This window comes from Bison bison, unplaced genomic scaffold, assembly GCF_000754665.1.
Source record: "Bison bison bison isolate TAMUID 2011002044 unplaced genomic scaffold, Bison_UMD1.0 scf7180017864332, whole genome shotgun sequence".
NCBI lineage: Eukaryota > Metazoa > Chordata > Mammalia > Artiodactyla > Bovidae > Bison > Bison bison.
In genome coordinates this window covers 257,402-280,400 of record NW_011494904.1, presented here as the reverse complement: position 1 = coordinate 280,400, position 22,999 = coordinate 257,402, and positions in this window count along the sequence as shown.

Below are 22,999 nucleotides of genomic sequence, written 5' to 3'. Positions count from 1 at the left end.
GATGCTGTACATATATATGTATGAGTATATACTATATTTTCTGTATCTTTTCATCAGTCATTAGAAATTTAGGTTGTGGCTGTGTCTTGACTATTGTAAATAATACTGCAATAAACAGAAGTGCATATATCTCTTTGAGATAATAATTTAATACCTTTGTATCTATAGTCAGAAATGAAATTTTTAGATCATATGCTAATTTTACTTTTACTTTTTTGAGAAAGTTCCATACAATTTCCTTATTGGATATGTTAGTCACTCAGTCATCTCTAACTGTTTATGACCCCATGGACTGTAGACAGCCAGTCTTCTCTGTCCATTGAACTCTCCAGGCAAGAATACTGGAATGGGTAGCCATTCCCATTTCCAGGGAAACTTCCCAACTCAGGTACTGAACCTGAGTCTCCTGCATTGCAGGAAGATCCTTTACTGTCTGAACCACCAGGGAAGCCCCCAAACTGGATATGCCAATTTACATTCCATTTTTTCTAAATTTTCACCTGCACTTATTGTCACTTATCTTTTTGATGATCATCATTCTATTAGATATGAGATGATATATCTCACTGTGGTTTTGACTTGCATTTCCCTAATGATTAGTGATATTAACCACCTTTTCATGTACCTGCTAGCTATTTGAATATCCTCTTTGGAGAAATGTCTATTTGTGTCTTTGTTCTTTTTAAAATTGAACTATTTGCTTTTTGTTCCTGAGTTGTATAAGTTTCTTATATGTATAAGAACTTATATATATATAGGATACTAACCCCTCATCAGAATATATTTTGCAAACCACTTCTCCCTTTCATAGGCAAATTGCCTTTTCATTTTAATGACTGTTTCTTTGCAGAAGCTTCTAGCTTGATAAAACTTGTTTATCTTGTACCAATTGTTTATCTTTTATTTTGTTAATTGTTATTTAGGTGTTTTAAAATATTGTCAAAATCTAAGTCAAGAAATTTTTATTATCCCCACTTTTTATTCTATTAGTAGTATGGCTTCATTTCTTACATTTGAATTTTTAATCAGTTTAGAATTAATTTTTGTGAAGTAAGATGGGGGTCTAATTTCATTCTATGCATGTAAATATTTCATTTTCCCAGCACCATATATTGAAGAGATTATCTTTCGTCCTTTGAGTATTCTTTGCTTTCTTTTCATATGTCAGTTGACTGTTTATGCATGAGTTTATTTCTGGGCTCTTTTTCTGCCCCATTAGTCTGTGTGTCTGTTTTAACACCATATGGTTTTGGTTATTATATAACTTTGTAGTACAGTTTGAAATGAGAAATTGTGATGCCTCCAGTTTAGTTCTTCCTACTCAGGATAATTTTAGCTATTCATGGTCTTTTGTGGTTCCATACAAATTTTAGGATTGGTTTTACTACTTTTGCCAAAAATAAAAATAGCAGTGGAGTCATAAGGACTCCGTAAGGACTCGACTCCATAAGGTTTTGAGTTGTATGAACATTTTAACAATATTAACTATTTTAATCCATAACCATAGGTTAACTTTCCACATACTTGTATTTTTTAGAATTTCTTCATTAACATCGTATACTTTTTAGTATAAAGATCTTCCACCTCCTTGTTTAACTTTTTTTATACATTAATATTTTCTTGTTTGATGATGCCAAATGAGACTTTCATTTATTTTTCAAATAACTTATTGTTAGTGTATGGTGGCTCAGATGGTAAAGTGTCTGCCTGCAATGCAGAAGATGCAGGTTCGATCCCTAGGTTGGGAAGATCCCCTGGAGAAGGAAATGGCAACCCACTCCAGTATTCTTGCCTGGAAAATTCCATGGATGGAGGAGCCTGGTAGGCTACATCCATGGGGTTGCAAAGAGTCGGATACTACTGAGCAACTTCACTTATAAAAACACTAACTATTTGTGTATGTTGATTTTGTATCCTGCACCTTTACCGAATTTATTGACTAGTTTCAACAGATGTTTTGTGCAATCTTAAGAATTTTCTCTATATAAAATCATGTCACCTACAAATAGAAACTATTTTTTTTCCTACTTCGTCTCCAATTCTGATGATTTTTATTTCTTTTCTTGCCTGACTACTTTGGTTAGGACTTTTGGAACTATGTTGAATAGGAATAGTGAGAGTGAGCACCCTTATCTTATTTTTGATTGTATGAGAAAAACTTTCAACCTTTCAGCAATGAATATAATGTTAACTGTGGTCATCATATGCGACCTTTGTTATGTTGAGGTATTATGTAGTTTGCATTGTGAATGCATGCTGAATCTTCTCAAATATTTTTTCTGTTTCTATTGAGATGTTCACATACTTCTTATTTTTTGTTAGATTAAAATGATGCATTGTGATTTATTTGCATATATTGAACAATTCTTGCATTCTGAGAACAAATTCTGCATGATCATGGGGTACAATCATTTTAATATGTTGCAAATTGTGATTTACTAGTATTTCAGAAGGTTTGACAATAATTTTTCTTTAAGCATTTGGTGAAATTCACCAATAAACATATCTGTTTCTGGGCTTATTTTTATTGGAAGTTTTTTGATTACTGATTCCATCTTGTTACTAGTTATTAGTCTATTCAGTTTTTGTTTTGTTTTTCTACTGATTCAGTCTTGGAAGTTTGCATGTTTCCAGGAATTTATCTTTTTTTTTTTTTATTTTTTTCAGGTTTGTTCTTGTATAATTGTTCATAGTAGTCTCATGGTTTTGTGTGTTTGTTTGCTATTAGTTTTTATATCTCTTCTTTCATATACAATTTTATTTATTTGAGTTCTTTCCCTTTTATTCTTGGTTAGTCTAGCTAAAGTCTGACAATCTTGTTTATCTTTACAAATAATTAACTCTTTATTTTTTTAATCTTCTGTACTGTTTTCCTTATCCCTTTAATTTACTTCTGCTCTCTTTATTATTTCCTTCCTTCTACTAACTTTGAGCTTAATTTGCTTTTCTTTTTATAGCTGCTTTAGTTATAAAGTTAGGTTGTTTACTTGACATTTTTCTACTTTCCTGATGTTTGCATTTGTAGCTATAAATTACTCTATTTGAATATCTCTTGCTATAATTTCTAAGTTTTGATATGTTTTGTTTCCATTATATTTTGTCTCAAGTTACTTTTTTCTGTTTTAATTTCTTCTTTGATTTGTTAGTTTTTCAGAAGTGTGTTTAATTTCCATGTGTTTGTGTGTTTTTGATATTTTCTCCTAGAAAATATCCCACATGTACTTGAGAAGAATATGTATTCTGCCATTGTTGAAATTGCTCTGTATGTGTTTCTTAGGTTCACGTGATTTTAGCTATTGTTCAAATCCACTGTTTTCTTATTCTTTCTCTGCCTGGATGACCTCTCCATTGTTGAGAGTGGTATATTACATTCCCCAGCCATTATTGTATTGCTGATTACTTCTTTTGGTTTTGTTAGTATTTGCTGTATATATTTAGATGAATAGATAGTGGGTGCACAAATATTTACAATTCTTATATCTTCTTGATGAATTGATGACTTTATCATTATATAATGAACTTTTTCTTCTTTTGATCATTTGTAGCTTGAAACATATAATACCTGAAATTAAGGATACCTACTTATGCTTTCTTTCATTTATCATTTGCTTAAAATATCTTTTTTACATGTCTTCACTTTCAGTCTATGTGTATCCTTAAAACTAAAGTGAGTCTATTTTAGGCAACATATCATAATACCTTGTTTTTTATACACCCATGGCACCCCACTCCAGTACTCTTGCCTGGAGAATCCCATGGACGGAGGAGCTTTGTGGGTTGCAGTCCATGGGGTCGTGAAGAGTTGGACACAACTGAGCGACTTGACTTTCACTTTTCACTTTCATGCATTGGAGAAGGAAATGGCAATCCACTCCAGTGTTCTTGCCTAGAGGATCCCAGGGACCGGGGAGCCTGGTTGGCTGCCGTCTATGGGGTCGCACAGAGTCGGACACGACTGAAGCAACTTAGCAGCAGCAGCAGCAGTAGCAGCAGCGGCCGTTCTGTCTTTTATTTTTTTATTTTTTTGGTTTGAGACTAAAAGAGTTTGTTGCAGCGTTGTATTTAAGAATAAACAAAATGAAAACTTTAAACAACTTAAATATGCATAAACAGCTTATATACATTACAGTACTTCCATGTTGGAAACTCTAATTTGCTTACATTTAAAATAATTGTTGATAGAGAAAGACTTACAAATGTTATTTTAGTTATTGTTTTCTGATGCTTCGTAGATTCATTTTGCTTTGTAGATCTTATATTACTGTCTTCTTTGATGATTTAATAACTTTTGAAGAGATATGTTTTGACTTTATCATAATTTATTTGTGTATCTATTCCATGTTTTCCTTGTGTTTACCATAAAATTTATGAAAATATCTTATATTTTTAACACTTTTTAAGGCTGATAGGCTATGGTTTTTCCTGTGGTCATGTATGGATGTGAGAGTTGGACTGTGAAGAAGGCTGAGTGCCAAAGAATTAATGCTTTTGAACTGTGGTGTTGGAGAAGACTCTTGAGAGTCCCTTGGACTGCAAGGAGATCCAACCAGTCCATTCTGAAGGAGATCAGCCCTGGGATTTCTTTGGAAGGAATGATTCTAAAGCTGAAACTCCAGTACTTTGGCCGCCTCAGGCAAAGAGTTGACTCATTGGAAAAGACTCTGATGCTGGGAGGGATTGGGGGCAGGAGAAGAAGGGGATGACAGAGGATGAGATGGTTGGATGGCATCACTGACTCGATGGACGTGAGTCTCAGTGAATTCCCGGAGTTGGTGATGGACAGGGAGGCCTGGCGTGCTGCAATTCATGGGATCGCAAAGAGTCAGACACGACTGAGCAACTGATCTGATGTGATCTGAACAATGTCAGTAGCATTCTTAGACTTTACACTTTTACTTCTCTCTTGGTTACATTTTGGTTGTTGATATTGCAGCATGCATATTTTTATATAGTGTATCCAATAATAAATTATTATAATTATAATTATTTAAAATTGCTTTCTTATTTTTTTTAACTTTTAAACTATAACCTTTAGTGAATTATGCTTCACTGCTTTTATGAGATTGGAGAAACTTACTTTGACTATATACTCACCCATACCAGTGAGTTTTACACCTGCATTTGTCTGTTTTTATACTCTAAAGTAGCATTTTTATGATCACTTGATGAATTCTCTTTAATATTTCTTGTAAGGCAGATTGAGTGATGATGCAGTCCCTTGGCATTTCATTCTAAGGGAAATTATTTTGCCTCCATCTCTGAAGGACCACTTTGCTGAGTATAGTATTCTTGGTTGACAGATTTTTTTCTTCTTCTTTTTCTTCTTCTTCTTCTCCTTCAGTATTTGTAATATACTAGTCCATTTTCTCCTGATCTGAAAAATTTTCTACTAGAGTCTTATGGTGTTTCCCTTGTTTGTGACATGTTACTTTTCTCTTGCTCCTGATAAAATTTCCCTTTTGATTTTGGCTTCTTAGTTTAATTATAATGTGCCTCAATGCAGTTTTTTTGTGTGTGTTCAATCTACTTAGTATTTTTCAGCCTCATGAATATGGATGTCATTTTCTTAGCTCAAGTTTGGGAAGGTTTCAGCTATCATTGCTTGGCACCTGCTTTCTGTCCTCTTTTACTCATCTTCTTCTATGATTCTTATAAATATTGTTTGTTTTCACAATACCTATACATTCTTTAGGCTTGCTTCACTCTTTTTAATTCTGATTCTTTTTGGCTCCTCTGACAGATGATTTTAACGTCTTAACTTTATTACTGTGAGTCTTCCTTCTACTTGATTGAGTTGGCTGTTGAAGTCTCTGTTAAATCCTTCTAGTCACCCATTGTATTCTTCAGGTTTATGATTTCTGATTGTATTTTGATAGTTTCTATTTCTTTGTTGAACTTCTCATTTTGTACATGTATTGTTTCCTTGTTTCTTCAGTTTTCTGCTTGTGTTCTTGTAGCTCATTAAACTACTTTAAAAGAACTACTTTGAATTCTTTGTGAGAGAGTTCATAGAGTTTGTTTTTTTTTTTAGAAGCACTTATTAGAACTTTATGTTTCATTTGTTGAAGTCATGTCTGCCTGATTTTTTTGATTCACAGTTCTTTTTATTGATGCCTACACATATGAATAGGTGGTCTCTTCTCCCAGATTTTACATGTTTGCTTTGAGAAAAACAGTCCATCCATTGCTAGTCAGATCAACTTGGGGTTCTGGATGCATCTGTAGATAACACCCTTGGGCATATGCTCACTTTTGGGGTATAAATTAAGTAAGACTACTCCTTATCTGAAATAATTGGGGTGATGCTGCTGTCTAGATATAGCTGGATGGGATGACTAGTTTGGCTCCTTTTCAAGTGTGGTGGTAGGATGTGCTCCACAGTAATCCGGATTCCCTGGTCTGTTTTCCTAGTCAGGTAAGATGGAATATTATACTCAGCAGTTGGCAGGACTATAGATTAGCTTCCCTTCCTGGGAGGGGATGGAAAAAATAGGTCTCAAGGCCAATACAGCTCATTGTTTAAAGATCCAAATTGTGCAGAATGGTGCACCATGCACCGAATTTCCTGTCCAGATGGGGCCACTGGCTTTGCTCTGAATACGGGAAAGTCTTGGATAGGTCTCACTAGGCAAGTGCCACTCAATAGAGGCTATAGGATGGGGTATGTATCTTTCTATATGTCCTAATTAGGTTTCTTTGTTTGTCAAGATTAACATTTTATTCAACAGTGGGCAAGGGTACAAATTAGCTTTCTTGTCCTGGCAGGGCCTCAGAACAGACCTCAAGGCTGGCAAGGCTCATTGTTTGGGAAACAAATCAAGTGGAACTGTGCATCAAACTCCTTGGCCAGATGGGACTATCAGTTTATCTCTGCATGTGGGGATAGCCACTAGGATGGCCCTCTGCTTTAGTTCTGCTGGCTATTTCATTTTTTTCAGGTGCTCTGTCCAGGTTTCTTTATTGGATATGGTTGGAGGCTATATCCAGCAGCAGACAAGATTATGAATTATCTCCCTTGTTTGTATGGGGTAGCAGAACAGACCCCCAGACTGGCAAGCTCATTTTGGAGGGTCTTGAATGAGACAGAACTATGCACAAATCTTCTTGCTAACTTGGCTCTGCACAGGGGTACAGCCACAGGACAGGCTCTCCACTGCTGGGCTACACAGATTCTTATATTCTGTGGTCAGATTTCCCAATTGGGTAGGGCAGGGGCCTATACTCAGCAATAGGTAGATATGTGAATTAGCTTCTCTGCCTAGGCAGGATGACAGAAAATGTTTCAGGGCTTGTGAGGCTCATTGCTTGAGGTTCTGAATCAGACAGAACTGTGCACAGAGTTTCTTGATTAAATAAGGCCACAATCTTTACTCTGAAGATAAATATCACTGACAACCAGGCTCATGACTTGGATGCTACTGCATTATGCAACTTCCCAGGAGCTTCAGCAGGCTCCCATTTGGGTGGAGCTAGGTGCTTTACTCAGAACCAGGCATGACTATTTCTTGCCCAGACTGGATAGAATAAGCCCCAAGGTCAGCAAGGTTTATTGTTCAGGGTCCTGAATAAGGCAGTACTGTGCCCCAAGTTTTTTTGAAGAACAGGGCTACCATCTTGGCTCTGAAGACAGACAAATCCACTGGTTGAACCACTAGGGTGTTCCTTCACAGAGGAGCTCAGTCTGCCAAGATATAAGTCCAGATATAAGCTCTAAACCCACTCACCTTCTCTGTCACAACCAGCTCTCCATTGGTCAATCCCACATATTCACCCTGCAATTCATATAAGGTGAGATCCAAGTGAGCATCCCTTTTGCCCACTGGAGTAACTGTAGGCCCAGGAGTTCTTCTCTGTGTGGTGCTGTGCTAACAGTTAGGGTCAGTATGTAGCAACTCCTTTGCTCTGCTAATGCAGTTCATCTCAGTCTTTGGCCCAGTGTGTACATCAGCTTCTGTGTTTTAGGATTTTCACAATGACATAATGTCTATACATAATTGCTAGTTGGTTTTCTTATGAGGGGGACTGAATTGGGAATAACCCATATCACTATCTTCCTAATGTCACTCCGGAAGTTTAGTGGGATTGTAAGAATGTTATACACTCATTCTGAAATTCTGTTCCTTGACAGAAGCTGGTTCTATGGCTTCCTAGAGTTTTCAACAGTAGGAACATTGTTGAGGTTAAGCAATTTGAATTGTGCTTTATTGATTTCAATCTGGTGACTATGTCTGCTCTTAACCAGAAGGAAATAGCGTTACCTCTCTTTGGATGGTTTCAGTCAGTGTCTTGGTCATTTTTTTATAAAGTGTAAAACATATAACATTTTCTTCTTGGATAACCTAGTTCATTTATTTAATGGATTATGACCAATTCAAAACACAGTCACTGCCAATTATTAAGAACGTACATCATTGTGTGTAAGGCTTGTTATAGTGTCACATTGAAAAATTTTATATCTCACACTAAAATAACTTTGTCTCACAGAGCTCATCAAAAGCACAGGCTTGCCTTCTTGGACTAGGGATTCTTTTCACTGTTCAAAAGTTCAAGTCAACAAAAGCAAGTCTCCTTACATCTTCTCTGCTAAAATATGTCTCAGCAGGTGGTCTCCATTTGAGCTACAAGGCACCTGTTTCAAGGGACTCCTCCATGTCTATGGTTACTGGCTCCAGGGTTAAGCCTGAGTGCAAGATGTGTTTGTTGTCATTGTCACTTATCTGATTTAACTAATTAACTCAGCAGGCGAGATAAGTTTTTTAAGTTTAATGTTATTGCAAAGCACCTTGAGATACTTCAGCATGACAAGATGACATAAAAGTTAGTGTGTGCATGCCTCTACTTCCTCTCAGAGTTAGGCACCCTGGTGATTTAGACAAATGCATTGGTTGTTCAAATGGAAACTAAATACTAAAAGTCATGGCGAGAAAAAAGACTGAATTCTAATATGATGTTTCCAATTTGTTAGAAACATAAAGAAACGGGGAACTCATTTATAATTCCTATGGATTCTTGCAATCAGATGGAAATTATTGAGATGTGGAATAAATTCCTGAGATAATGATATTATCTTAATGTTTAATGATACTAGAATTCTTATTCCACATCATCTATTTTTATATAAATTATATGAAACATTTTTAGCTATCCTTTGTATAGGATAAATGTTATAAAGCTTCTTTCACATAATTCCTTTTAAATCTCTTGCAACTGTTATATTATCATTATCTGTATGTGACAAAAATAAATAGTATTCTAAAAATTAAATAAAATTATCCAAATATATAGAAATTAGAAAAAAAATCATTTTGGGTAATAAGACTCAGATATTCCTTTAAATAGTGTTGCTTATATGGATTATTTTAATAATTAAAATTGTGTACTTTTGTAACAAGTAAATGGTCTTCGAAGCAAATACTATGTCTATAAAAATCACACTACTCTATGTCTTGGTTGAAATGTTTTGGGGGCAGCAGAAAACATAAATAATAGTAAAGCATATTTGTACTACATGCTTTTATCTTTTATAAAAATGATTAAAATACATATGTAAGTACTCTTAATATGTATGGAATATTGGTAGAAATGGTGCTTGTTTTGTACCATAGTATTCTTAGTAGGCTTCAGTGTTATGTGAACCAAGAACTTCCAGATGTGCAAGCTGGGTTTAGAAAAGGAATAGGAACCAGAGATCAAATCGCCAACATTCACTGTATCACCAAGAAAGCTAGGGAATTTCAGAAAAACATCTACCTCTGTTTCATCAACTACGCCAAAACCTTTGACTGTGTGGATCATAGTAAACTGTGGAAAGCTGTTAAAGAGATGGGAATACCAGACCCTCTAACCTGTCTCCTGAGAAACCTGTATGTGGATCAAGAAGCAATAGTCAGAACCCTGTATGGAACAACTGATTACGACAGGACTATCTGTAGTCATTCTGTTTGTTTAATTTACATGTTGAGCACATCAAGAGAAATGCTGGGCTAGATGAGTTGCAAGCTGGAATAAAGATAGGTGGAAGAAATATCAGCAACCTCAGATACATGGATGATACCACTCTAATTGTAGAATTGAATAGGCACTTAACTCTGCCAACAAAGGTCCATAGAGTCAAGATTATGGTCTTCCCAGTGGTCACATTTGGTTGTGAGAGCTGGACCGTAAAGAAGGCAGAGCACCAGATAATCAATGCCTTTGAACTCTTGTGCTGGAGAAGACTCTGATGCTGCAGAGTCCATTGGACAGAAAGATCAAACCCATCAATCTTAAGGGAAATGAACTTGGAGTACTCATTGGAAGGACTGATGCTGAAGCTGAAACTTCAGTATTTTGGTCATCTGATATGAACAGCTGACTCATTGGAAAAATCCCTGATGCTGAGAAAACTGCAAAAATCTAGAAAACCTCCCTCTAGTAGACAGATGGAGTTTTAAAATAACACAATGCAATCATAACAGTTCTTGTTCCACCACCTTTGCTATATAATGTAGCTTAATCAAGAATATTCTATAATATTCACAAAGTCTACTCACGCTCAAGAGGAGTTAAATTCAGTTCAGTCGCTAGAAGTTTGCTATTTTTTGTAATAATTTTCTCTGTATTGATATTCATTATTTTATGAATCATTATTGTCCTTACCTCCCTTAAATTTTAAACATGGTTTACTTACATATTTTTAAATATATTTATAACAGCTGTTATAAAATTACTTTTTGCAAAGTTCAGGATTAAGCCTTTCAGATATACTCCATGACTTCTTTTTTTTTTCCCCCCAAGTATGGATCACATTTTCATGTTTATTTCATGTCATAATTTCTAGTAAAAGTTAGGTATTGTAACAAATATCTACTGATTTTTTTTTTCTCTTAGTGCTTGTAATTGATGCTTTTGAGTGTTTAACTGCTTGTTCAGTAACCTGTCTGGCATAAATCTGTGATATCTATTCTTCTGGCAGTGTGTAACTTCTAATGTCTCCATTCAGGCTCTTTTAAACACTAGAAAATCTTTACTTTTGGATTTCTAGATGTTACCTTGTGTCAATATGGCTTAATGGTAAGCAAATAATTGGCCAGAGGTTGGAAGCAAGCACCATGCCCCAGTAAAATCTCCACCTTTCAAAAATAGATATATGTGGGTTTGGGAACACATTCAAAATCAGTATATTTAAAACTCTTCCTCAACTCTTACTTTCAACAAGATTCCCCAGGTCTGCTTTGCATGTGCACAAGTCCTCATATTTAGGCAGATATATGTATAAAGGGCCCTCTTCAATCTTTACTGAGCTTGTGCACCTTCTTAAGCATGTATGCATTCTTCCAGGCTGACAAACATATGTGGGAACTTATTAAACTTATCTCCCTCTTAAAACTCTTTACTACTCCACCGGTCTTCTGCTTGCCATAACCATGGTCATAACTTTAAGCTAGCTACATTGGCCAACCTATACTTCTGACATTTAGATCACTCTTGCGCATGACAACATCCATGATAGAAAGGCTTTTCTTCCCCCCATTCGAAATCAACTCAACTCCCTCCAGAAACAAATATGCTGGAATTTTATTATTGTTGTTTTTGTAGGAGTAAGATTTGTGGTTTCAATTTGTATATATTTATCTATTATATATAATATATACTGCATATATAAATATATGTATACATATAACATACCTATATATATGCATATCTATAGTAAATATAAAGAGCAAATGGGTTGTAAATAAGATAAAATTTTAACAAGGGTTAAATGTGGATGATGGATATACTGGTGATTATAATATTGTACTTTTCAACATTGTTTTTTCATGTAAACTTAGAAAAATTATATTTAAGTTACTTAGATTTTAACCATATTCTTGTTTGGATGAGGAATAGAGAATAATTGGCTATTGGATGAATAATAACAGTAAGTTTCTGTTTTGGTAGGCAACTCTGGTAATGGAACTTTATTATATTTACAAATTACAAACAATGACTTAAATTATTGTTCAGAGCTTTTGCAGTTTATTAGCTACTTTGAGAAAAAAGAAAAGAAAACCCTACTTCTAGTAAATTTAATGAGAGGTTCATATATAGTGACAGCATGGCATTTCAAAAACTACTACAAAGTTATTTCTAGCCTTTCATATAAGCATTTTTTTCTCTTCCTTTATTATATACTATTTAAAATATATTAGCAGTATCATTTAGAGTTCCTTGGATCAGAAAAATTTCTCCTATAATTTAACCTCAACACTGAATCAAAATCCCTTCTAAGGTTTTTAATTTTTATTTTATAGCCTTGAACACACGTGACATGAGAACTATGCTCTTAACAGATTTTTAAGTGTGACAAACAGTATTGCTAACAATAGACACAGTGTTTTAGAGTATATCTTTAGAACAATATTCAATTCAGTTTAGTTCAATCAGTCCTGTCCAACTCTTCATTACTCCATGGGCTGCAGCACGTCAGTCTTCCCCGTCCATTACCAACCCTCAGATCTTGCTCAACCTCATGTCCATCGAGTTGGTGATGCCATCCGACCATCTTATCCTCTGTCGTCCCTTTCTCTTCCTCCCTTCAATCTTTCCCAGCATCAGTGTCTTTTCAAATGACCAGTTCTTTGCATCAAGGGGCCAAAGTATTGGAGTTTCAGCTTCAGTATCAGTCCTTCCAATGAATATACAGGACTGATTTTCTTTAGGATTGATGGGTTTGATCTCCTTGCAGTCCAAGGGACTCTCAAGGTTCTTCTCCAACACCACAGTTCAAAAGCATCAGTTCTTTGGAGCTCAGCTTTCTTTATGATCCAGCTCTCACATCCATAGCTGACTACTAGAAAAATCATAGCTCTGACTAGATGGACCTTTGTTGGCAAACTAATGTATCTGATATTTAATAAACTGTCTAGGTTGTCATAGCTTTTCTTTCAAGGAAAAAGCATCTTTAATTTCATGGCTACAGTCACCATCTGCAGTGACTTGGGAGCCCAAGAAAATAAAGTTTCACTGTTTCCACTGTTTCCCCATTTATTTGTGGAAGTGATGGGACCAGATGCCATGACCTTAGTTTTTTGAAAGTTGAGTTTTAAGTCAAAATTTTCACTCTCCTCCTATACTTTCATCAAGAGGTTCTTTATTTTTTCTTTGCTTTCTGCCATAAGGGTAGTGTCATCTGTATATCTGAGGTTATTTTTATTTCTCCCAGTAATCTTGATTCCAGCTTGTGCTTCATCCAGCCTGGCATTTCACATGATGTGCTCTGCATATAAATTAAATAAGCAGGGTGACAATATACAGCCTTGACGTACTCCTTTCCCAATTTGGAACCACTCAGTTGTTCCATGTCCAGTTCTAACTGTTGCTCCTTGACTTGCATACAGATTTCTCAGGAGGCAGGTAAAGTGATCTGGTATTCTCATAATTTTAAGAATTTTCCACATTTTGCTGAGATCCACACAGTCACAGGCTTTGGCGTAGTTAATAAAGTAGAAGTAGAAAATGTTCCAGTTTCATTCTTTTACAAGTGGTTGACCACTTTTCCCAGCACAACGTGTTAAAGAGATTGTCTTTTCTCCATTGTATATTCTCGCCTCCTTTGTCAAAGATAAGATGTTCATAGGTGCATGGGTTTATCTCTGGGCTTTCAATTTTTGTTCCATTGATCTATATTTCTGTCTTTGTGCCAGTACCATACTATCTTGATGACTGGGGCTTTGTAGTACAGTCTGAAGTCAGGCAGGTTGATTCCTCCACTTCCATTCTTCTTTCTCAAGATTGCTTTGGCTATTCAAAGTTTTTTGTATTTCCATACAAATTGTGAAATTATTTGTTCTAGCTCTGTGAAAAATACCGTTGGTAGCTTGATAGGGATTGCATTGAATCTATAGATTGCTTTGGGTAGTATACTCATTTTCACTATATCGATTCTTCCAATCCATGAACATGGTATATTTCTCCATCTATTAGTGTCCTCTTTGATTTCTTTCACCAGTGTTTTATAGTTTTCTATATATATGACTTTAGTTTCTTTAGGTAGATATATTCCTAAGTATTTTATTATTTTCATTGCAATGGTGAATGGGATTGTTTCCTTAATTTCTCTTTCTATTTTCTCATTATTAGTGTATAGTAATGCAAGGGATTTCTGTGTGTTGACAGGTCAACCACTTGTAAAAGAATGCAACTGGAACACTTTCTAACACCATACACAAAAATAAACTCAAAATGGATTAAAGATCTAAACATAAGACCAGAAACTATAAAACTCCTAGAGGAGAACATAGGCAAAACTCTCTTCGACATAAATCACAGCAGGATCCTCTATGACCCACCTCCCAGAATATTGGAAATAAAAGCAAAAATAAACAAATGGAATTTAATTAAAATTAAAAGTTTCTGCACAACAAAAGAAACTATAAGAAAGGTGAAAAGACAGCCTTCAGAATGGGAGAACATAATAGCAAATGAAGCAACTGACAAACAACTGATCTCAAAAATATATAAGCAACTCCTGCAGCTCAATTCCAGAAAAATAAATGACCTAATCAAAAAATGGGCCAAAGAACTAAATAGACATTTCTCCAAAGAAGACATATAGATGGCTAACAAACACATAAAAAGATGCTCAACAACACTCATTATCAGAGCAATGCAAATCAAAACCACAATGAGGTACCATTTCACACCAGTCAGAATGGCTGCAATCCAAAAGTCTACAAGCAATAAATGCTGGAGACAGTGTGGACACTGTTGGTGGGAATGCAAACTAGTACAGCCACTATGGAGAACAGTGTGGAGATTCCTTAAAAAATTGGAAATAGAATGCCATATGACCCAGCAATCCCACTGCTGGGCATACACACCGAGGAAACCAGATTTGAAAGAGACACATGTACCCCAATGTTCATTGCAGCACTGTTTATAATAGTCAGGACATGGAAGAAACCTAGATGTCCATCAGCAGATGAATGGATAAGAAAGCCATGGTACATATACACAATGGAGTATTACTCAGCCATTAAAAAGAATGCATTTGAATCGGTTCTAATGAGGTGGTTGAAACTGGAGCCGATTATACAGCGTGAAGTAAGCCAGAAAGAAAAACACCAATACAGTATACTAACGCATATATATGGAATTTAGAAAGATGGTAATGATAACTATGTATGTGAGACAGCAAAAGAGACACAAATGTATAGAACAGTCTTTTGGACTCTGTGGGAGAGGGGGTGGGGATGATTTGGGAGAATGGCATTGAAACATATAGTATCATATAAGAAACGAATTGCCAGTCCAGGTTTGATGCAGGATGCAGGATGCAGGATGCTTGGGGCTGGTGCACTGGGATGACCCAGAGGGATGGTATGGGGAGGGGGGTCGGAGGGGAGTTCAGGATTGGGAACACATGTACACCCGTCGCGGATTCATGTTGATGTATGTCAAAACCAATACAATATTGTAAAGTAATTAGCCTCTAATTAAAATAAATAAATAAATAAATAAAAATAAAGTAGAAGTAGATTTTTTTTGGAACTCTCTTGCTTTTTTGATGATCCAGAGAATGTTGGAAATTTGATCTCTGGTTCCTCTGTCTTTTATAAATCTTGCTTGCATATTTGGAAGTTCATAGTTCACATCCTGTTGAAGCCTGGCTTGGAAAATTTTGAGCATTACTTTACTAGTGTGTGAGATGAGTGCAATTGTGAGGTAGTTTGAACATTCTTTGGCATTGTGTTTCTTTGGGATTGGAATGGAAACTGACATTTTCCAGTCCTGTGGCCACTGCTGGGATTTCCAAATTTGCTGGTATATTGAGTGAAGCACTTTCAAAACCTTATCTTTTAGGGTTTGAAATAACTCAGCTGGAATTCCCATCACTTACACTAGCTTTGTTTCTTAGTGATACTTCCTAAGGCCTATTTTACTGCATGTTCCAGGAAGTCTGGCTGTAGGTGAGTGGTCACCCCATTGTGGTTATCTGGGTGATGAAGATCTTTTCTGTATAATTCTACTATATATTCTTGCCACCTCTTCTCAATATCTTCTGCTTCTGTTAGGTCCATACCATTTCTGTCCTTTATTGTGCCCATCTTTGCATGAAGTTTCCTGTTGTATCTCTGATTTTCTTTAAGACATCTCTAGTTTTTCCCTTTCTATTGCTTTCCTTTATTTCTTTCATTTGATCACTGAAGAAGGCTTCTTATCTCTCCTTGCTATTCTTTAGAACTCTGCATTCAAATAGATACATCTTTCCTTTTCTTCTTTGCCTTTCCCTTCTCTTCTTTTCTTGGCTATTTGTAAGGCCTCTTCAGAAAACCATTTTGCCAGTTTACATTTCTTTTTCTTTGGGATGGTCTTGATCTCTGCCTCCTGTACAATGTCAAAAACCTCCATCCATAGTTCTTCAGGTATTCTGTCTATCAGATCTAATCACTTGAATCTACTTGTCACTTCCACTGTATAATCACAAGGGATTTGATTTAGGTCATACCTGAATGGTCTAATGGTTTTCCCTATTTACTTCTATTTAAGCCCAATTTGGCAATTAGGAGTTCATGATCTGAGCCACAGTCAGCTCCCAGTCTTGTTTTTGCTGACTATATAGAGCTTTCCATCTTTGGCTGCAAAGAATATAAGCAGTCTGATTTTAGTATTGACCCTCTGGTGATGTTCATGTGTAGAGTCCTCTCTTATGTTGTGGGAAGAAGGTGTTTACTATGACCAGTGGATTCTTTTGGCAAAACTCTGTTAGCCTTTTCCCTGCTTAATTTCATACTCCAAGGCCAAATTTGCGTGTTACTCCAGGTATCTCTTAACTTCCTATTTTTGCATTCCTGTCCCCATGATGAAAAGGGCATCTTTTTCAGGTGCTAGTTCTAGAAGGTCTTGTAGGTCATCATAGAATCATTCAGCTTCAGCTTCTTCAGCATTAATGGTTGGGACATAGACTTGGATTACCATGATATTGAATGGCTTACCTTGGACACGAACAGAGATGATTCTGTTGTTTTTGAGATTGCACCCAACCGCTGGGTTTTGGACTCTTTTGTTGACTATGATTGACTACTCCATTTCTTCTAAGGGATTCCTGCCCACAGTGATAGATATAATGGTCATCTGAGTTAAATTCACCCATTCCAGTCCATTTTAATTCACTGATTCCTAAAATGTCATTGTTCACTCTTGCCATCTCCTGTTTGACCACTTGCAATTTACCTTGATTCCCGGACCTAACATTCCAGGTTCCTATGCAGTATTGTTCTTACAGTATCAAACTTTACTTCCATCACTAGTCACATCAATAACTGTGCATTGTTTCCACTTGGTTTCATGTATTCTTTCTTTCTGGAGTTATTTCTCCACTCTTCTCCAGTAGCATATTGGGCACCTACTCACCTAGGGAGTTTATCTTTCAGTATTATCTTTTTGCCTTTTCATACTGTTCATGGGATTCTCAAGGCAAGAATACTGATGTGGTTTGCCATTCCCTTCTCCAATGGACCACATTTTGTCAGAACTCTCCACTTTGAGCCATCCATCTTTGGTGGCCCAACATGGCATGGCTCATAGCTTAATTGAGTTAGACAAGGCTGTGTCCATATGGTCAGCTTGATTAGTTTTCTGTGTGAAATTAGATTGTGGTTTTCTTTCTGCCTGCCCTGATGGATAAGAATAAGAGGCATATGGAAGCTTCCTGATGGGATAGACTGACTGAGGGGGAATCTGGGTCTTGTTCTGATGGGCGGGGCCATGCTCAGTAAATCTTTAATCCAATTTTCTGTTGATGGGTGGGGCTCCCTGTTTGACCTAAGAACAAACTGTGGTTGGAGGTAGTGAAGATAATGGCGACCTCCTTCAAAAGGTCTCATGCACTAGTTGCCACACTCAGTGCCCCAGACCCTGCAGCAGGCCACTGCTGACATAAGCTTCCACCCAAGACTCCTGGACACTCAAAGACAAGTCTGGGTCAGTCTCTTGTGGAGTCACTGCTCCTTTTTCCTGCCTCCTGGTGCTCACAAGGTTTTGTTTGTGCCCTCCAATAGTCTGTTTTCTCAGTCCTGTGTAAGTTCTGTAATCAAATCCCATTGGCTTCTAAAGTCAAATTCACTGGGGATTCTCAGTCCCTTTGCCAGATCTCCAGGTTGGGAAATCTGTTGTGGGTCCTAGAACTTTCTTAACAGTGCAATAATTTATTTGATATAGTTGTTCTGCAGTTTTTAGGTCATCTGCTCAGTGGCTCTATGATGGGGTAAATGGTGACCTCCTCCAAGAGGGCTCATGCCACAGGCTGTTTGAGACCCAGGTCTGCTGCACCCAGAGTCCCTGCCCTACAGCAGGCCACCTGTATCTCCGCAGGAGACATTCAAACACTCAAAGTCAGGTCTGGCTCAGTCTCTGTGGGGTCTGGGTCCTGGTGTGCACAAGGTTTTGTTTGAGCCCTCCGAGCATCTCTGGTGGGTATGAAGTTTGATTCTAAATGCAATTTCACCCCTCCTACCATCTTCCTGGAGGGAAGGAGGTATCTTTTTTTGGTGGGATCCAACATTCTCCTGTCAATGGTTGTTCAGCTGAGAGTTGCAGTTTTGGAGTTCTTGCAGGAGAAGATGAGCGTACGTCCTTCCACTCTTCCATCTTGCTTCTATCTTGCTCCCTGGAACAAAGTATTCATCTTGAATAACACTCCTTTGTCCCAGCTTCCTATCCCCTGGTAACCACCATTCTACTTTCTGTTTCTATGACTTTTTCTATTTTATATACCTCTTTTAATCAAATCAAACAATATTCATACTTCTGTGACTGGATTATTTCACTTAGCATAATGTCAACAAGGTTCATCCATGTTGTTACAAACTGCAGCATTTCTTCCTTTTAAAAAGCGAATAGTGTCCCATTGTTTGTATATAGCACATTTTCTTTATCTATTCATCCATCTCTAGGCATTTAGCTTGTTTCTACATCTTATCTGTTATAAAGAGTGCTGCAACAAAATAAGAGTACCAATATCTTCTTAAGATTTTGACTTCTACTCTTTTGGAGAAATATCCAGAATTGGGGTTTCTGGATCAAAAACAGTTATAAAATCATATGAAATCACAGAGGACTTTGGATAGCCAAGCAACCTTGAGAAAGAAGAACAAAACTAAAGGCCTTATACTTTCTGTTTTCAAAACATACTATAAAGCTACAGTAATTAAGTTAGTGTGGCACTGGTGATAAAGAATCTGCTTGCCAACGCAGGTGACAAAAAGATATGGGTTCCCTGGGTTGGGAAGATCCCCTGGAGAAGGAAATGGCAACCCCCTCCAGTATTCTTGCTGGAGTATCCCACAGAGAGAGGAACCTGGAAGGCTGCAGTCCATAGAGTCGCATAGAGTCAGATACAACTGAAGCGACTTAGCACATGCAGCACAGTATTGATATAAAGATAGATATACCAAAAAAAAAAAAAAGAACAAATATAAAACCCAGAAATAAACCAATGCATTACAGTTGACTGATATTCAACAAGGGTGTCACAAATGCTCAATGGGAAAGGATATGTTCTTCAAAAAAGGTTCTTGGGAAAACTGAATAATCACATGAAAAGAATGAAATTCGATCCTAATCTTACTCCACTCAAAAATCAACTTGAGAGTAAATATAAGACTCAAAACAGTAAAACTCTTAGATAAATATATATGGGAAAAGCTCTTTGACATTGGCTTTGCCAAACATTTTTTGGATATGATATAGAAAGCACAAATCACCAGAGGAAACTTCACCAAATGAAAAAGATTCTACATATCAAAAGAAACAAGAAAAATGAAAAGGCAAGCAATGAAATGGGAGAAGATATTTCTAATCCATATTCTGATAAAGAGTTAATGTTCCAACTACATAAGGAACTCTTACAACTCAATAGGGAAAAATAAGCAAATAATTCAATTAAAAATGAATAAGTGACATGAATATACATCTTTAAGTTCATTAGGCCTGTTAGAATAGCCATTATCAAGGGGACAGGAGAGAACAAGTGCTGGTATGGATGTTGGGAAAAGGACATCTTTGTGCATTGTTGATGGAAATGTAAAGTAGAGTCACTAAGGAAAATAATATGAATTTTCCTCAATAAGTAATAAAATAAAGCTACAATATAATCCAGCAATCCAATATCTGGGTATATATACCCCAAAAAGAAATAACTACTCCAAGAGATATCTGTGCTGCTGTATTCATTACAGTATTGTTCACAATAGCCAAGATGTGGAAACAACCCAAGTGCCCAATTATTTCAGAATGAATAAAGAAAGCATATTTTATGTATGTGAAACCCGTAAATAATGCAGGCATTGAGGGCACTCACTTCCCTGCCCAATTTAAAAATCTGTGTCTTTTAGGATAACTTTAAAGTCATCCTTCAGTACCCATAGTTATGCATCTGGAGATTCAACCAACCACAGATCTTGTGGTAGTACTATAGTATTTATTTATTTATTTATTTATTTTAGAATCCACTGATAAGTGGATCTATGCAGTTCAAATCTGTGTTGTTCAAAGTGAACCATATATATAATTTATATTTATATAAAATGTATATTTAATGTATATAATATATGTTTGTGTGTGTGCATGTTCAGTTGCTCAGCTGTGTCTGACTCTTTGTGACCCCATGGACTGTAGCCTGCTAGGATCCTCTGTCCATGGGATCAACCCAGCAAGAAAACTGGAATGGGTTGCCATTTCCTCCTCCAGGGGATCTTCCCAACCCAGGGTTCAAACATGTATCCACTGCATTGGTAGGGGCACTTTTCACCACTGAGCCACCTTGGAAGTCGAGTAATATAATATACATAGCAACATATAATGGATATTTATTATTCAACTATAAAAATAAGGAAATTCTGCATTTGTAAGCTAAATAAGTCATAAAGACTATTCTGAAATAACGTATGATCTTATTTTATGTGGAATCTGAAAAAAAAAAAAAATCCAAAGATTTGAAACAAAGAGTAGTGGATAAATTTGCAGTTACAGGATAAACAGTTTCTGGGGATGTAATATATAATGCTACCGAGGAGCCTGGTGGGCTACAGTACATAAGATCACAAAAAGTTGGACACAACTGAAGCAATTGACCACACATGCTCACAATGTAAGATGTGGAGGCTATCATTAACAGTCTTGTCTTACACAGTTGGTTGTTGCTAAGACAGTAGATGTTAAATATTCTCACCTCAAGTGAAAAAAAAAAGGTTTATTATATGAAATAATGGATATATTAACTAATATTATTGTGGTAATAATTTCCCAACATATACATGAACCATATCATCACACTGTGCTGCTTAATTTTATACATATTATATGTCAATTATATATCAAGAAAGGTGAAAAAATAGGCTAAGAGCTTGAACAGATGTTTCTCCATGCTGCTGCTAAGTCACTTTAGTCGTGTCCAACTCTGTGTGACCCCAGAGACGGCAGCCCACCAGGCTCCCCTGTCCCTGGGATTCTCCAGGCGAGAACACTGGAGTGGGTTGCCATTTCCTTCTCCATTGCATAAAAGTGAAAGTGAAGTCGCTCAGTTGTGTCCGACTCTTAGCGACCCCATGGACTGCAGCTTGCCAGGCTCCTTCGTCCATGGGATTTTCCAGGCAAGAGTAGTAGAGTGGGGTGCCATTACCTTCTCCAATGTTTCTCCATAGAGGATATACAAATTGCAATAGATATATGAAAAATTTCTAAGTGTCACTAATGATCAGGTCAGTGAAAAACAAACTATAATGAGATATCACCTCATACATTTATTGATGACTATGGTCAAAAAATAAAAGGCATTTATATGAGTCAATATATGATATTTATTTTTGTCTTTCTGACTTCATTTGGTATCACAGTCTCTAGGTTCATCCACCTCACTACAACTGACTCAATGTTTTTTTATTTTTTTTATGTCCTTCACCCAATGAAAAAATATGACTTATTTTTATTTTTTAATTTATATTTTAATTGGAGGAAAATTGCTTTGCGATGTGTTGGTTTTTGCCATACAACAAGCAAATCAATCATAATTATGTTATATATATATATATTATATAGTATATATATCCTCTCCCTCTTGAGTTTCCTTTCCCTTCCCCATCCCACTCCTCTAGGTCATCACAGAGCACCAGGCTGGGCTCCCCGTGTCATAAAGCAACTTCCCACTAGCTATCTATTTTACACAAGGTATTATGTACATGTCAATGCTGCTTTCTTAACTTGTCCTTCCCTTTCCTTCCCCCAGTGTGTCTACAAGTCCATTCTCTACATCTGCATCTCCATTCCTTCCCTGCAAATAGGTTTGTTAGTGCCATTTTTTCAACCCAGATAATCACAATGGTGTGATCACTCACCTAGAGCCAGACAGTCTAGAATGTGAAGTCAAGTAGGCCTTAGAAAGCATCGCTATGAACAAAGCTAGTGGAGGTGATGGAATTCCGATTGAGCTATTTCAAATCGTGAAGGATGATGCTGTAAAAGTGCTACACTCAATATGCCAGCAAATTTGGAAAACTCAGCAGTGGCCACTAGACTGGAAAAGGTCAGTTTTCATTCCAATCCCAAAGAAAGGCAATGCCAAAAAAAGCTCAAATTAGCGCACAATTGCACTCATCTCACACGCTAGCAAAGTAATGCACAAAATTCTCCAAGCCAGGCTTCAGCAATATGTGAACCGTGAACTTCCACATGATCAAGCTGGTTTTAGAAAAGGCAAAGGAACCAGAGACCAAAGTGCCAACTTCCAATGAATCATGGAAAAAGCAAAAGAGTTCCAGAAAACATCTATTTCTGCTTTCTTGACTATGCCAAAGCCTTTGACTTTGTGGGTCACAATAAACTGTGGAAAATTCTGAAAGAGATGGGAATACCAGACCACCTGACCTGTCTCTTGAGAAACCTGTATGCAGGTCAGAAAGCAACAGTTAGAACTGGACATAGAACAACAGACTGGTTCCAAATAGGAAAAGGAGTACGTCAAGGCTGTATACTATCACCC